Genomic DNA, 14,412 nt, shown 5'->3' on the forward strand with positions numbered 1-14,412 from the left:
AGGCGATCACAATATCGAAGAAGAGGTAGAAGACCAAATAATTAAATTAAATTATATTAATGACACAATTTGGAAAAACAAATATCTAAGAGTGAAAACTAAGGGTCGAATATACAGGGTGTAACAAAAATACAGGTCATAAATTAAACCACATATTCTGGGACCAAAAATAGATCGAATGAACCTAACTTACCTTAGTACAAATATGCACACAAAAAAAGTTACAAAATGAAAATCGATTTTTTCGAATATGTCGAAAACTATTAGAGATTTTTTGTTGAAAATGGACATGTGGCATTCTTATGGCAAGGACATCTTAAAGAAAAATTATAGTGAAATTTGTGCACCCCATAAAAATTTTATGGGGGTTTTGTTCCCTTAAACCCCCCAAACTTTTGTGTCCGTTTCAAATAAATTATTATTCTGGTGCCATTAGTTAAATTAAATATTTTTAAAACTTTTTTGCCTCTTAGTATTTTTTCGATAAGGCAGTTTTTACCGAGTTGCGGCTTCTTTTTTAATATGTTTACATAAAAATTTTATGAGGGTTTTATTCCTTTAAACCCCCCAAATGTGTGTATACGTTCCAATTAAACTATTACTGCGGTACCATTAGTTAAACACAGTGTTTTTAAAACTTTTTTGCCTCCTTGTATTTTTTTGATGAAGCATCTTTTATCGAGATGTGGCTTCTTTTTTAATATGGTTCAAAATATACCAAAAAATGTAAATCATAAATAAATTTTCATATTATTACCAAGTCTCCATAATCGTACTTTACCATATTATACAAATATGTGGTGGATTTGACAAATATTCAAATATCTCGATAAAAACTGACTTTTGGAAAAAGTACTAAGAGACAAAAAAGTTTTTAAAAACTTGTGTTTAACTAATGGCGCTACAATAATAATTAAATTGAAACGTACACAAAAGTTTGGGGGGGTTTAAACGAAACAAACCCCCATAACATTTTTATGGGGTGTCCAAATTTCATTATAATTTTTTCTTAAAATAATACTGCCATAACAATACCACATGTCCATTTTTAATAAAAAATCTTTAATAGTTTTCGATATATTGGAAAAAATCAATTTTCATTTTGTAATTTCAAAGGGCTGTAACTTTTTTTCCGTGCACATTTGTACTAAGGTAAGTTAGGTTCAATCGAAATATTTTTGGTCCCAGAATACGCGACTAAATTTATGACCTGTATTTTTGTTGCACCCTGTATATGTCAGTTATAAGGCCAGTTATGGCTGATACGGCCGAAACAGGACCAGACACAAGCAAAACACAAAGACACCTGGAGACCAACGAAATGAGGGATTGCTGGAAAAGGACTACAGGACAGAGCAAGAAGTCAGGAAATCAGACGCATATGTGGGGTAGACAATATAAATACCTGGGTAAAAGACAGAAAAAAAGAGTGGAATCAACATATAAGCAGGATGTCTGAATGAAGGATAGTAATAATAGCCAGGAACTAGGGACAAGTCACCGTTGGGCAAGAGTAAGAGAAGTATAGGATGCCCAAGGAAAAGATAGAACGACAATTTAGGGGCAGAATAAAAGGCACCGTTGAAGAAAAACAGGCACTACTGCATATATAAAAGAAGAATAAGAAAAAGAACTTTCTAAATGTTAATTACTTTTGATCTGTCAAAAATCGCAAACTAATTGCACAATATTGTAAATATACAATTGAAAATCCACGAAGGTTTCAATTGAGTATCTGTTTGCTCTCGTATTAGCGAGGAATGAAACACTTCTTGACGTGGATCCCATAAGACTAAGTAATGAGTTTAGTAAGGGAAGTAGCACAATCAGAATTAGATGAGGCGTGTGAATGTGCGGCGTTACGAATGCGATTACCATGCTCCGAATCGTGAAGGAGGGTTGGTAATGCTCACGCGTGTCGATGCGCATATTAAGACGTAGTTTGGGAAGTTTTTTTATAAACTTTACGGTATGTTTTTATTACTGAATAGAGTCATCATTTCATGGGAGTTGTGAAAGTTTCGTGTGTTGTTTTTCCCATGGAATATTGACATTGTACGTGTACGTAGTAAATTATAGACGTCAATGTTTTACGTGTAAGGTCCGGTTTCACCAACAACAAATAAATCAATGAATAGTTATTCGTCGAATAAAATTGATAATATAATTTTGATTACTTCATTCATAGGAGAATCTGACCAATAGAAAGCTACAGAAATAAAAATTAAAGTGATAATTTTTGATAATATCCCGTCGTCAAGTATATTACGTCAGATGCCCTTCGTTGCTAGGAAAAAATACATTCAGTGACATTAATGACAATTATTGTTTTAAAAATTATAAAAGTGATGAATTTCAACTGTCAAATATTTATAACAACTGTGTGTTTAATTGTACTAATTTGTACTTACATAAATAAATTACGATAAAATTTTGGTTTTGAACAGTTGTATTCATGAAATAATCGCAGCAAATTGCACTCGATCTCTAAAATTATTATCGAATTGTTGCCCTCGTGACACTGTTCCCCTTCGGGTCGTGAAATTAAAACTGTGTAAGTGGCACTCGGAAAAAATTCGATAATTTTAGAGCTCTTATTGTGCAATTACTACTGATTATTTCATTCATAGGAGATTCTGACCAATAGAAAACTACAGAAATAAAAATTAAACTGATTATTTTTTAATGATTTTAACTTCCAATCGTATTGTAAGATATTTGATCAACGTGTTTATTTCTTTTCAATCAGATAGAATTTTTTTAAGTAGATTGTTTCTGTTTAATGGCAACAAGTTTCCTAGTTTTGACAACTGTTACATTTAAGAAAATATCCATAATATACGTATTAAAAAATAATCTTACGAATATCACACGATAGTAAGAATAAATAAGAAAATAATGCTTCATTTTTACTCAAATTTGTTGTCATTGGGCAATAGCCACTCGAGCCCTGCGGGCTCTCGTGTCTATTGCCAGACAACAAATTTTCGAAAAACTGTCGAATTATTTTCAATTTATTCTCACTCTCTTGTGATATTATACCCGATAATTTTTGATAATATTCCGTCGCGTTGTCAAGTATATTACGTCAGATGCCCTTCGTTGCTATGAAAAAATACATTCAGTGACATTAATGATCATTAATGTTTTAAAAATTGTAAAAGTGATGACTTTCAACCGTCAAATATTTATAACAACTTTGTTTAATTGTACTAATTTGTACTTACATAAATAAATTACAATAAAATTTTGGTTTTGAACAGTTTTATTCATGAAATAATAGCAGCAAATTGAACTCGATCTCTAAAATTATTATCGAATTGTTGCCCTCGTGACACTTTGACATAATTTCATTCCCCTTCGGGTCGTGAAATTAAAACTGTCAAAGTGTCACTCGGGAAAAATTTGATAATTTTAGAGCTCTTGTGCAATTACTACTGATAATAATTTAAAGTAAAACTGGCGAATTTACTTTCTTAATAAATATTTATAGCTAGATTATCTTGCCAATTTATTCGAAGAGTAAGTATTTATTTCATAAATAATTAAAATAAGTCTTATGTGACATTAGTAAAATGGAGGAATGTCAGTTTATTGGTCGAATAACTTTATTCATAGAATAAAATGCTATTTGTCGTTGGTGAAACTGGCCATAACAGGAATTACACCCAAACTGGAATATATTTTTGAAATGGAATTTGTTTTACTTTTAATAAAATTACAAATATTATGTAATATCAAAAATAAAATGGGGTACTAATCTTTGTTGGAATTTTACCACGCTGGACAGGCAAGAAGTAACTATTTAGATCTCCCTTGACGTTCTTTACTCCGGCAATTCGATGGTTTGCATATTTTAAATACCACAAATTTTAGAAACTACGAAGATGTTAGAAACTACAGAAGATTTGTGCCAATAGTTTTTATTGGATATTATTTTCAATTTTATTAAAAGTAAAAGTTTCACTTTACTCTGGGCTAATTAGCAAAATACAGGAGAAAGTTATTTACCAGCAATTTTATTACTGGAATCGAATCTTATGATTGTATTAATAATATAGGTATGCAAAATCCGCAGATAGTGTGCTACTTTTTTTATAAACAAAATGGCGCCCGAAAACCGTGTTTTTATCAATTTTTGCTCTGTAACTCCAAAGATTTTAACTTTACACCAAAAACACCCAAATAAAAGTTCACCGCAATTAAATTCTCCATAGAGACGTGTTTTTTCTGATCTACTTCAACGAAAATTTTCCCCGGAAAATGCGGGTTTTTCCAAAAAAATCTTTAATTTTCAACTAAAATTTTAGATAAGTAATTGTTTATCAATATCATAGCTTGGTAATATAAAAGCTCTTTTCGTATATATTATAATTTCAGAAGCCGATGGAAATTAAATGAACAGTTTAGCAACAATTGAATTGGTAATTAAAAATTTACGGTCGCTTTAATAACCACATTAATTATGATACATAAGAATAACTACGATTTTTGTATAAGTAACTCGAGAAGAGCCATCTAACTAACGCATTATTAAATGTCAAAGTTGCTTTTGTTTTGTTATAATAAATTAATTTTTTTATTATAACAAAAATTTTTAATTTGTTTAAATAAAGATTGTTTAAATAATTATACATCTTTCAAATGAGAATATTTATGTTTTTAACGTTAAAAGGTACACTTGTACTAAGTTTATCTAAAAAAATCTACAACTGGAAAAAATATTTAGTTTTCTTTTCTTATAAATAAATTCATCTGTTATAACAAAACAAAAGCAAGTTTGACATTCAATAATGTGTTAGTTAGATGGCTCTACTCGAGTTACTTGGAAATAAAAAAAAAGAATGAAGAAAATTGTTCCATGGGAAGCCAAGAAAATGCATTTTTTTAACTTATACCGATTTTGAACTTTGAGATTACATTTCCTTCAACCTAATTTTTGATTGGAATTTTACTATTTTTGGCAATTTTCACTCGTAATATCGACAGTTTTTATTATATTATTATATGTTATAAGTATTTTAAAAATATGAAAATTGGTATGGAGAAAGAGGATTGAAATAAAAAGGTGATGCCGGTCAACTTTAAACGGTTATATCTCAGGAACCACTCATCACAATTAAACGTTTTTTTCTTTTACAAGAAGCGCCCTGCCGCTTTTTTTTCAATGCCGTTTTCACTATTTAATTTAATTTAATATTTCCCGAGATATTCTATTTGTTTATAAGCCAAAAAATTGTTTATAATTTTAAAATATTCCTGAGGGCGTCTAAATAGTCCAATGTCAATTATGTAAAGTACATTAGATACGTACAGTGTCTTTTTATACAAAAATCGTAGTTATTCTTATTTATCCTAATTATTGTGGTTATTATAGCGACCGTAAATTTTTAATTAACAATTGAATGGTTGCTAAACTGTTCATTAAATTTCCATCGGCTTCTGGAATTATAATCTATATGAAAACAGCTCTTATATTACCAAGCTATTTAATTATTGATAAACAATTACTTATCTGAAATTTTAGTTGAAAATTAAAGATTTTGTTGGAAAATCCTGCATTTTCGGGGAAAATTTTTGTCGAAGTAAATCGGGAAAAACACGTCTCTATGCAGAATTGAATTACGGTGAATTTTTATTTGAGTATTTTTGGAGTAAAGTTAAAATCTTTGGAGTTATAGAGCAAAAATTGAAAAAAACACGATTTTCGGGCGCCATTTTGTTTATAAAAAAAGTAGCACACTATCTGCGGACTTTGCATACCTATATTATTAATATATACAATCATAAGATTCTATTCCAGCAATAAAATTGCTGGTCAATAACTTTTCCCAAAAATGGCCTATTCCCCGATAATCTGCCCAGACTACTTGTCTTTAGCAGATATCGCTACGACATCCACACCTTCAGGTTATATCGTTGTAAATCGATGCTGGCCTCCCCAGTTTTGGTTATTCAGAGAGAATCAAATTTGCACTCTCTGATGATATCCTAATAAGGATTGAAACCGATCAGGGTGCTTTTGGCGCTCTATAAACTAACTAAAATAAGGCGGCTCTTGTTTCGGATTAAAACGAAATAATTATTTATTTATATTAGTTTTACTCTTATTCTGAGTATGGGAGCGTTCAAGTATTACGTAACGCGATTTTTGACCCCCTCCCCCCTACGTAACGCACTCTAATGGGCGTTTAACTATTGCGTAACACAATTTTTGAAGATTTTTGACCCCCCCCCCACCTGCGTTACGTAATACTTGAACGGTCCCTATGGCGGACTAATCTTCATTGGAATTTTACCACGCTTATATTATTTTTGGATGAAACTCAGGCATGTGTACGAATACAAAACCACCAGACAGACTTTTACAAAATTTCGCAGGGATTAAAGCAGGGAGATTGGCTGGCCCCAACATTGTTTAACCTGGCACTGGAGTATGCGGTTAGGCAAATGCAAACTAGACGAGGAAACCTACTGACCAACTGAACGGTTCAACTGGCCGCTTATGCCGATGATATTAATATTATGAGTAGAACATCAACAGGAGTACAGGAAACATACGCAGAGTTAAAAACACAAACAAAATTGCTAGGTCTGGAAATTAACACAAAAAAAAACAAAAATAATGACTCAGACGAGAAGAATATAGTCCCACAGTCCCACCCCACAAAACATTATACATGAAGATGACATTGAAACGGTTGGAAAGTTTACATACCTGGGAGTATAAACATATGCCGACGGATCAGAAGATGGAGAAATACGGAAGAGAATAACGCAGGCAAACAGAGCTTATTTTACCCTCTCCCATATATTTCGGTCTAAAAGTGTCCACCGAAATACAAAGATGAGAATCTATAAAACTTTAATTCGACCAATAACATGCTATGATGGCAGTGAAGCCTGGGTCCTGAAGGAAACATCCAAAAACAAACTCGACACATTCGAAAGGAAAGTACTGAGGAGAATACTAGGACCTGTGAGGGAAAACGGAATCTTCAGAAGTCGATACAACAACGAACTTTATCAACTTTATAAGGAAGCACCCCTGTCAGACTTCATTAGAATACAAATATTGCAATGGGCTGGACATGTGATAAGAATGGAAGAGGATAGGCTACCAAAAAGAGCACTGAATGGTAGAATGCAGGGAAAGAGACCGATTGGAAAGCCAAGAAAGCGCTGGGAAGACACAGTAAACAGCTACGCACAAACCCTTTTAGGAGTCCGTATATGGAGAAGAGCAGCCACAGACAAGCAAGGGTGGAGGTAAAAAATAAAGGAGGCCAAGGCTCAATTTGGGCTGTAGTGCCGTAGAAGAAGAAGTTATATTATTTTAAATATTATTAATAGTTAAACTTTCACTTGTCTTTAGCAGATGTCGCTATGACATCCAGACCATCAAGTTATTTCGTTGTGAATCGATGCTGACCGCCCGAGTTTTGGTTGTTCAGAGAGAATCAAATTTGCACTCTCTGATGATATCCTAATAAGGATTGAAACCGATCAGGGTGCTTTTGGCGCTCTCTGAACTAACTAAAATAAGACGGCTCTTGTTTCGGTTTACAACGAAATAATTATTTATTTGTACAGATATTTTTATACAGATTTGTTGATCTTTGCCTCGTTGAATTGATGTGTTGTGGAGTGCAACTATATAGACTCCCCATGTCTCTGCATTCATCACCCTTTATTCCTTGCAAATTTTAGAAGGGTGGGTAATAGGTATAAGAGAGAACCTGTTTCCGAATTAAGAAATCCAAAGATTTTTTTTAAATATTTATTTGTTTGAAAATGGAGTCTTTTGGGTTTCGTCGTTTAATTATTTATTTATTTATTAACAACTATACCTTCGGCATTTGATAGATCAGCATATTTATAGAGCGCTGCTGGTAATCTATCCCTGTGTCAAAAGATTTACCTTTAGATAACACCATGTAGTAAAATTATTTTCATTATTAACCGATATTACATAGATCCTCTTCAAAGACCATAAAAATATGTACCTACTTCTTTATTGCATTATTAAATTTCGTTTATAGCATCGGTTAATATCATTTATTGCTTACGAAGTACATTAATATTTAAAACATTGCTACTGTTCTGTCACCAGTTTGTCACAAGCCGCAAATTTATGACCCAATAGTGTATGGTATATAATGAAAATTTCGTATTAATTGTGGAAGTAATGAGAGATCGTAAATATTTGGAGGATGATGTGTTTTAGCCCGGGTAATAGCTAACTGCCAACAAAGATTGTAATACAGAAAACAACGGATTATAACTATTATATCAATAGCTTCTCTCCTTTTTTCATAAAGTATTGTTATTAAATGTGAAAATAAATTTTGTTTTTGGATTTTAGAAGTATATATTCTTGTACCTACCTGTTTTTACAGAATATTTTTTTTCATCTTTAAAGAGGGGGGTCTGGAATCTTCAAAAGACATCTCAGTCCAGACAGAACACCGCCTGCCTGACCTTGATGCAGGATTCATTCTTCGTAGCCCCAGCGATAGTTCCCGAGGTACTTTAAAAACGCTCTCTCGTCGCCGAGGCTACGCCAAATGCCTACCTGCTAAACCAGACCCTCCTCTGTCATCCAGTACTCCGAAAGCGGAATGGCCGCTGCAAGGTCGACATCGCTTCCGAAGCACTTTACCTTCATTTATCCACAGACTGTAAGCAAGGAGGCCCTTCCTTTTCCCCGTTTCCCCCTTTTTTTGATCCCAAAATTGGGTTTTTGTTTGTATGTTTTTTTTTTCTAAGAGCTTCTTTACCACAGTATGTTTCATACAATCTAACTCACATATTCGCCTCTCATCAAAACTTATTCCCTCTACCTTCTACTTACAATATATTTCCCTCTCACCCCTATCGTTAGTACAGCTGTTTTTCCTCCTCTTCTTTCTTCTTGATCACTACACGGATATAGTTGTGTATACTAGTCCAACCAGATTTATTTTCAGTCATTCTCTCAATCATTTCTCGCAATGTCACAAAATTCACACCTGTCTCTCTTTCCATTCTGTTATTTTCTATTATCCATCTGTTGCACTCTAGCATCGTATGTGTAACGGTGTCCGGGTGTCCGCAGTATAGATATTCATCAATGTCAGCCTTTCCAAACCTAGAGAGGTAGGCTCTAAAACACCCGTGTCCTGTGAGCAACTGCGTCAGGAAATAATCCAGTCGCCTGTGACCACAGTCCATCCAATCTTTCAAGTTAGGGAGCAGCATCTTTGTTCACTGTGCCACATGCTCCGTGTTGTTCCATTCTTCCTGCCATCTTTCAATTGACCTTTCTCTTTCCTGTCTTCTCTCGGCCACAGTAAGCTCAGGGTTTCTTCTGTCATATAGTTCTTTTACAGAAGTAAATTATTTTGTAGTTTTTTTTCCAGTTTTATAGTTTTTACAGAATCTAGAACTCAGTTTATTTTGAGCGTGAAACTTCATTTTTATATTCTTATATCTTCAATTAAAAATGCGCGCGCTGTAGCTACTGTTAAGGCAGTGGTCTCCAATAAATGCCGTAGGTTGCGTACAGTCACGCCGTAGGTTGCATCTGTATGCGTCATACAATAAATAATAGGTTTGTTCTAGCGTCAGTTTCAAACGGTTTGAAACCATCAGGAACATGCGCATTTGTTTGATGGCGTTCAAGCAAACAAATTACTAGTTTGAAACTACTGGTCGGGCGTAAATTTTGATTTGGAAACTGGCGTCAAACGGCCAAAAGAGTTTGCGGAGTTTGTCCGGATTTTAAGTTTGTGCGTTGCGCAGTGGAATTATTTGTTTGACGTTTACAAATTTTAAATGAAAGTAATAGGTTTTGACTATGTTACTTAACATTATTTACGTTTATAATATTAATTTTTAATATCTAGCATAAATCTTTAAAATTTGGATACTTATAAGAAAAATGTATTTCTAATCTAACCTCAAAATTATAAATAAAATCCAACAATTTGACGTTGGTATTTTACTCCGATAAAAAAGCGTTCTAGCAAAAAACAGTTTGTTAACAGTTTGTGGATGGAACATGCGCAATAAAGCAGTACAATAATTTGGTGTCAAACCATACAAAACTACATGCTAGAACAAACCTATTAGTTGCGGTCTGTTATCGTACTCCGAACGTAGCATCAAACTGTTGTATGACACGGCTTCACATGCGGTGGTCACCAATAAACGCCGTACGCCCCCTACACTGTTACGCAGTAGGTTGCGTATGTATTAAATGCTTTATACAATAAATAACCCAAATAGCACAATAAAAACATTTTAGTTTTATTTACGGTTTATAAAGGTTTTATTGTGGTACATAAGAAGATAATGGTTTTAAACTTACCTTTTAGATATACTGCCAGAACTTTAAAACTATTAAGCATTTGTCACCAGTTTTAAAGTATCTAATAAGAGTATCAAATAACACTAATTAATCTTAATAGGTAATTTGTCTTATTCTAGTTTTATAATGGTTTATTCTCAGTTCACTTTAAAACTAATCAGTTTTATGAAGAACTTCCGGACTATTTCGTTTTATTAGATTCTAGTTTGTGGCCTTTTAGTTTTATTGCAGTTTTAAAGATTCTCCTAATATGACTAATAAAACCTATTATTAAAACTACTTGATCTCAAGACTATTATGTCAGTAAATCATATGCCTTACAACTATTTTTTTAAGTTTTCTTTAAAGTTGCTTTCTTAAAAGCAATTATTAGGCTATATTAAGTAAAACCAAACGCTCTTAACTGAATCAATTTGGTTATCGTAAAGACTAAACTATGCTTCTTGTTAGAAACAGTAAAACTAAACTCATCTCCTCTTCTTTCATGTCCAAAATGATCGGCCATTTGTTTTAGAGCGAAACAGTGGTGTAGTGCTGCAGTGTGTTGAAAAAAGTGGAAGTACAGTTAGTATGGAAGAAATAAGTCGCAAGTACTTAAAATATAAACAAACTGGTCATTATTTTTCAAAGAATACAACATACACAGCACTACGACGCCTCGATTTTAAGGTTAGATTCACATTAAAACCGAGTGGCATTATTGACAGCAGCATTAAACCTAAACGGTTTTAATTACAAGGCAATCTTGCTTTTATGTAGGATATATGCTCTTGGAAAGGTATAAACTAAATCCATTTGATCTTAAAAATTCTCTGTCGATAGATTGAATAGTTTTATTTGGTTTTCGGCCATATTGCTTTCTGGAGATGCTGAAAGCCATGATAGATTACAATATAAGGCTTACATAAAAATTATAAATAACTTAAAGACATAAATTCGATTTATTTTAACTTTAAAATATTAAAATTTTAGATAAACTTATTTTTCTTTCAAATTAATATTTTTCGGATTTAAATTGTTTTATTATTATTGTTTTGTAATCGCCAAAAGTTAAAAATTTTAGGGCGCGTGAGTTATTTACATAGACCTATTTTTGTTAACATTATCAATAAATTTGGTTGTGCGAGTGTTTTTCTACCTTGACAGTCCGAAATAACCAAGAACTTTTTATTATTTTATACGTATTACGGTTACAAATACGTATCTACCTATCATATCATAACACATGTAAAAATTTATTGGCACATATGGAGTATATGGGTTTAAAGAATCATTTAATATGGTAAATTGCCTTTAAAAGTCTCCATTTAAGAAACCCTTTTAAGTTTGCTATAAAACTGCCTGCACTTAAAGTATCTTTTAACATGGTTTTAAAAGCACCTTCACAGCAGCTTAAAAACCAGTTCCTTAAAAAAACAAACTTTTAAAAAGGTTTTTATTTTTGGTTTTATTGACCTCTTTCAGTGTGAGTCCTTTTATGCTGAAAGAGGTTTTATTGCAACTTTAAGGTTTACTTAAAAACCAATTGGTTTTAATTTTAGTTTTATTCTATAGTTTTAAAGCGTCCTTAAATGACTTAATAAACCCGTTCGGTGCTACTTGGGAATGGATACGGTCTCTATTGGATTTTGAACGCACTGTCTATCTGCTATGAGCAACTTCAAATGTTGGAAGCAGCATCTTTAGTTATTTTCGAGCATTGCAACGTACGGCTGGTACAGGTTTTAAGGGGATAGGCGCAAAATTATAGTCCAACACTGGCAATCAATAGAAAGCACGAAGTGCTAACAATCAACCAATAACAAAAATAAAAACAGGGACACAAATAACAACAGGATTTATCAGGCGCGGATCCAAGGGGAGGGCATGGAGTCAATTGCCCCCTCCTTAAGACCTATATCGTTTCAATAAGGAAACAATAAACGTATTTAATTTAAATATATTACTAACAAAAAATCTACTTGAAGCTGACAATTAAATAACTAATAAGTGCCTTTCTTCTTTCTGGCAAATTCCAATTAAAGAGTCAGTATTGTCTCAAGAAATTTGGTTCTGAGGCTATGTTAAGATCGTATGTTAAACAGTAAAAAATTCAGTCATGCAAAGCTTTAAATTTTGCGATGAAGACGAGTTTCCACGTTGTAAAAAACTATTACAAATATTGCTGACGTTGTTGTTTAGTACAGCACCTGCAGAACGATCGTTTTCTACTTTAAAATGCCTTAAATCTAGACTGGAAACAAAATGAGTCAGGATCGATTGTTATGTAGGTCTAGCTTTACTCGATGTTCATTTTGATTTAGAAATTAATATAGAAAATATTCATTTCGACAACAAATCACATATCAAGGCACTCTGGATAATATTTAGGAAGATCTCGACGAACCAGACAACTGCTTCGAAAGCGAAGATGACTATTAATATAAATAGTCTATGATAGATATATTAATAGTCTATAACTATTATAGTTAATTTTTAGTTTTACAAAGTCAAAGGCAGATATCGAGCACTGGATTTATTTAATCTTGCCCTTTAATCTATTATAGTTAAGTTTACTTCTAGTGTTGTATATGTTGTGTATGTATACAAGTACAGAATACGAATACAGTACAATAGACCGGTAAGGATCTGTTTTTAGGTGGATGTGAGAGGTGGCATTCAGATTTTTGCGGATAAAGTTAGGTGATAACTTCGTTAATAATAATTGATTTATGCTCCTTCTCAAATATGTCCCGAACATTAATAAAAAAAATAAAATATTTAAAAATTTCAAAAAATTTCGTCTTTTTCTATTTTTTTGCTTATAACTTAAAAACTATTCATTTTAGAACAAAGTCGTATAGAAATAAAACAAAGATAATTAAATTTTATATCAGATGCGATTGGTTAAAAATGTCTTAATTTATAACCCTTGCTTCAAAATAGCAATAAATATAAAATAAGCGGGCAAAACAAGCCTGTCCTTATTCAATGATTTTCCATCACTTAGGTTACACTTGGAACCTTCCTAATTCGCTTAGAAAATGTTTGTAAAGTGCTAAAACCGTACACCAAATTTCATTAAAATTGACTTACTAGATTTTGCATAATAATTTTGCAATCTAAACTTTTTTTAAAAAATTAATTTTTTTTAAAATCTTACACAAAAAAAACTAGAACATACAAAGATTTGTCAATTTTTTTACATATAAAGAAGCACTCCACCTATCTAATGCACTTTACAGAATTGAAATCGGATTATTTAAGCAGCCTCAGCAATGTTTTAAAATTATAAACAATTTTTTGGCTTATAAACAAATTAGTGCTTTGGCCAGGAGGGGGTGCTACGGGCTCCTTTATTTAGATGGGCTTACCCAAGTTTTTTTATGTATTTTGACCCGTAGAACACGAATTTTTTGGGTAACAGTTGATCCGGATGTCGATAAGATTGTTATAAACAAAGAACTTGAGGAATTACATAACATCGATTTTTCGCAAAATAAAACATTTTTTTGTATTTCTTGGGTAATTCTAAGCAAAAAATTGTCAAGTTTTTTCGTAGGATGCATAGTTTTCGAGATAAACGCGGTGGAACTTTCAAAAAATCGAGAAATTGCAATTTTTGAACGCGAATAACGTTTGATTAAAAAATAAAATAGCAATTCTGCTGACAGCATTTGAAAGTTTAAGTCAAATTATACCGGTTTTAATTATTTGGATTGCTAAAAATTAATTTTTTTATTATTAAACAAAGTTATTTGTTTATAAGCCAAAAAATTGTTTATAAATTTAAAACATTGCTGAGGCCCCTTAAATAATCCGATTTTAATTCCGTAAAGTGTATTAGATAGGTAGAACACCTCTTTACAGGGTGTTTCATTAATAATTGTCCATATTGTAACTGGAGAAACTTTAGCACAAAATACGAAGATTTAACCTAAAACACTTAAATAAAATGTGGTTCCTTACTGAGTTACAGGGTGTTTTATCTAAAAATTTAAAAATTATTTTTGCTCAGCATTTTAAAACTATTCGACGAATCCTTTTCATACTTGGCAGAAAGTGCAACTACTATACACCCT

At 32.3% G+C, this 14,412-nt stretch overlaps 1 protein-coding gene across 1 annotated transcript in view; it reads right to left on the reverse strand.

Annotated features, from left to right (window-relative positions):
- The window catches only part of LOC126882983 (pituitary homeobox homolog Ptx1), a 275,850-nt gene that overhangs the window by 19,719 nt on the left and 241,719 nt on the right, over nt 1-14,412 (reverse strand). The gene's annotated exons all lie outside the window — the stretch shown is intronic.

Source organism: Diabrotica virgifera, chromosome 4 (assembly GCF_917563875.1).
Source record: "Diabrotica virgifera virgifera chromosome 4, PGI_DIABVI_V3a".
NCBI classification, from domain to species: domain Eukaryota; kingdom Metazoa; phylum Arthropoda; class Insecta; order Coleoptera; family Chrysomelidae; genus Diabrotica; species Diabrotica virgifera.